The sequence below is a fragment of the Dipodomys ordii genome, unplaced genomic scaffold (assembly GCF_000151885.1).
Source record: "Dipodomys ordii isolate 6190 unplaced genomic scaffold, Dord_2.0 Scaffold33, whole genome shotgun sequence".
Lineage (NCBI taxonomy): Eukaryota > Metazoa > Chordata > Mammalia > Rodentia > Heteromyidae > Dipodomys > Dipodomys ordii.
In genome coordinates this window covers 7,427,382-7,431,522 of record NW_012267249.1, presented here as the reverse complement: position 1 = coordinate 7,431,522, position 4,141 = coordinate 7,427,382, and positions in this window count along the sequence as shown.

Sequence of the window (4,141 nt, the reverse complement as noted above, 5' to 3'; positions counted from 1 at the left end):
AGGCAAGTGCTCTACCACTGAGCCACCTTCCCAGCCCTCTAGGAGACTCTTATCTGTAGTTAATCACCAAAAAGCCAGAAGTGGAAAAGTAACTCAAGTGGTAGAGTGCTAGCCTTGAGCAAAAAAGCTAAGGCCCTGAAATCCAGCCCCAGTACAAGCATGCATGTGTGTGCACACACACACATAAGGTTCTTGCAAAGGAGAGTTATTCTGACCTGCAGCAACTCAGTTGGTCAAGTGGACCCCCATGGCTTCACTGACAAGGTCAGGGTCATCCTCTAGTTAGCTGATGACCTTGAACTAAGCCATCTGTCAGATGAGAAAACCTATTGCTTTCCCAAGATCCCATAGAGGTTGAGAAAGGTAGAGCTCACAGAGAGAAGGCAAGTGCTCAGATTCCAGAGAATGTAAAATCTGTCTTTGTTCTGGAGATGGAAGCTGTAACTATACTATTCCTCCTTTTCATTTCACTTCTGTGCACCATTCCTAAGGGTCCACTAAAGGAAAGGCAAGGAGGGGGAAGGGGACCCAGGCCTTGCTCTAAGAAACTGCTGTGGTTTGAATGTACATGTCACTCCCAAAATCATTTGTTGATATCTTCCTAATAAGATATTTGAAGGTCAGGCTTTTGGGAGAAAGGATTAGGTCCTGAGGGCTTTGATCTCACTAATTGGATTAATAATCTTATGAAAGATGCTGGCTCAGCAGTAGAGTGCAGTGCTAGTAGGAATAGCTCATTGGTAGTGAAGGCATAGCTTAGTGGTATAGCTTGGGTTGAGTGAGATTGGGAGGACCGAGGTTCAAGGCCAACCTGAACAGAAGAGTTCACTAGACCCCTTCTCAACTGAGTGCCCCCTAATTACCCCCACAAAGCCCAAATTAGGCAGACTTTAGTCCAAATACCTGCTGAGGCAAGAATCAAGACCCTATAAGCAGCATGCGTGCACACGCACAAACACACACACACACACACACACATATGGGGGGGGGGAGATGGAGTAAGCAGTATAGTGCCTGCCTAGCAAAATGAAGCCTAGCCAGGTGCCAGTGGTCACGCCTGTCATCCTCACTACTCAGGAGGCTGAGATCTGGGGATCATGGTTGAAAGCCAGCCAGGGCAGGAAAGTCTGTGAGATGTTTATCTCCAATTAACCACCAGAAAACCAGAAGTGGTGCTGTGGCTCAAGTGAAGAGCTCAAGGACAGCACCCAGGCCCAGAGTTCAAGCCCCATGACCAGAAAAAATGAAAAAGAAAAGAATGAAGCTTTGAATTCAGACCCTACTACCACCAAAGAAAAAAGGAAAGATGTGAAAAAGTGACAGAAGCCCTTTTTGTATTTAGTCTCGATCCATATAAGAACAGCATTTTGACTGTAACTCCTCTGTACATCATTATAATAACAATAAAAAAGAATAGCGTTTTGCCCCTTCTGCCATATGAAAGGCAGACAACTTTTTTTTTTTTTGGGTCCGGTCGTGGGGCCTAAACTCTGGGCCTGGGCGCTGTACCTCAGCTCTTCAGCTCAAGGCTAGCACTCTACCACTTGAGCCACAGAGCACTTCCGGCTTTTTTCTTTTTGCTTATGTGGTGCTGAGGAATCAAACCCAGGGCCTCATGCATGCAAGGCAAGAGCTCTACCACTGAGCCACCTTCCCAGCCCCAAGGCAGATAACTTTTAAATCCTACCTGCAAATTACAAATCCTATACCAGACACCAAATTTGCCAGTGTCTTGATCTTGAACTTCCCATCCTCTAGTGTAGGAATAAATTCTATTCTTTATAGATTACCCCAGGCTCAGGTATTGTTAAAACAGCACAAACAAACTAAGGTAGGACCTTTTGTCTCTGTATATGAAGTAGGATATTGGATATATCTTGGAAGCAAAGTTATCTGGGAATGCTTAAAATTTACAAAGAACTGCCAGATGTTTTAAGACAGTGGTCTGAGACTTTATCTCTTAAGGTACACTGATTGCATAAGCAACCCTAACAGTCCACCCTTCCCTATACCTGTGCTCTTTGTAAATTAACTTCTGAGCCCCTCTCCTAAAGGTAAAATCTATTTGTTTATCTTTGCAAGCTCTATGGCTTAGTCTAATTTGCAAAATGCAGCAACAGTAGTACTATACAAGTTCTTAGCCTATGCTGCAAGAGAATTACTTTCTCTCTCACTCCTACAACCTTGGCACTCCCATGAGAGCAAGTTCAAGCCTAGCTTAGACGAGAGTACAGCCTACTCACTCCAGTTAGCCCTGCTTAGGCCCTTACACAGAAGAGTTGAGCAAGGTCCCATGATTACAGAACACGTGATAGGCTTCACCCACACCATGTGAGCTCACCAGAACCAGCTCAGCCAGCCCACAGACTCAGAGAACAATACACATTTTAAACCGTTTGAGGATTGGTTTGTTACAAAATAATAGTTAATTGATATACCTATCAATTCCTATTTATCAGGTAACTGAGGTTCACAGATAATTGATTACTTGCTCAACACTATGTGGCTGGTGGGGAATCCAACTTTGAGTCAAATCTGGGTCTTCAAGAGTTAATACTGGGGTTGGAGGCATGGCTCAGGTCCTAGAGCATCAGCCAATGAGAAAAAGTGTCAGATACCAAATTCAAGTCCCCATCTCAAAACAAAAAAACACAGAGAAGCTGCAGATTCAGTCCTGGCTGCCTCTGTGTGCCTCTGTGTCTGCCTTGAGTGAAAGAAGCTCAGGGTCAGGGCCCAAGGTTTGAGTTCAGGCCCCAGAACCAGGAAAAAAAAAACAACCCTGGTTTTATAAAGCAAATCAGTATTCTATGAGGGATAGTCCAAACGATCAGACATGCACTGAATTTGTCTGTCTAAATCCACCTACTCAGGATTACCTCAGGGTCCTTCCTGGCATTCCACTCCTATAGGTTCCAGGGCTGCCTGCCAATGAACCTTAATGTATCTCAAAGAGCCCCCAAAAGGACTCCGGCATCCTCTCATTTGGCCTCTTGCCCTCAGCTGTTTAGTTCTGGGGCCTGTGCGATTCCTGGCTCTACAAAGAACAGCCTTTTTAGAAACAGAAGGTTTGGAGGAACTGTCTTCACTGAGTCTGATGTTATTATACTAACAGCTGCCAAGCCTGAAGGTTCTCTGTGTTCTTCCTAGCTGTCAAGATCATACTTGTAACTTCTGTTACAAACAAGGACATCTATGAAAGATACCACCCATAGTCCCATCAGATGTCCACATCTGCCTCTACAAGTTGGGAGGAACATAAATCTCTAAATTAAAGATCAGTATGTACAGCTCTGGAAGATTATCAATATGAAGAAAGCCCTGACCTACTTTCCAACCTTCCTTAAATACTCAGGTTCCAGTATTATTCTGTGCCTCTGAACACACTGCTCCTGTGGCTTCTAATTCCTGAGGCTTCCATAGTCTTCCTCAACACACACACACACTCTCTCTCTCTCTCTCTCTCTCTCTCTGCAATATACATATACTCCCTGACATACTTTTTTGGTCATGGGGTTTAAAATCAGGGCCCAGGCACTGTCCCTAAACTTTATTGTTTAAGGCTACTTCTCTACTACTTTGAGCCACAGCCTCACTTCCAGTTTTCTTGGAGAGTCTCATAGACTTTCCTGCCTTGCCCATGCTTCAAACCTTGATCCTCAAATCTCAGTCTCCAGAATAGCTAGGATTACAGGCATGAGCCACGGGCATGAGCCATCAGCACTCGACTCTCCCTGATATACTTTTTCTCTTCCTTCAAGACCTAGCTCAGAGGCCTCACTTCTCAGATGACAAATGAAACGTGTGTTCATTGTCTCATTAAAAAGCAGAAAAGCAACCTGGCACAGGAGGCTCATGTTTGTAATCCTAGCTACTCAGGAGGCTGAGCTCTAAGGATTGCAGTTCAAATCTGGCCCAAGTAGGAAAGTCAGAATGACTCTAACCTCCCCCTGATCCCAGTTTTACAGTAAAGAGTTAAGCAGAGTATCAAGATAAGGAGAAAATCTGAAGCCAAAGAAAATACAACTCTGGAGCAAATTGTTGAGCTATAATTCCTGTTTTACAATCTACCTAGGTTGTGAAACCCCTTGCTGTCAGTTTTGTTTAAGAGATATGTATGCCCTATTTCCTAATAGCTCCAGTT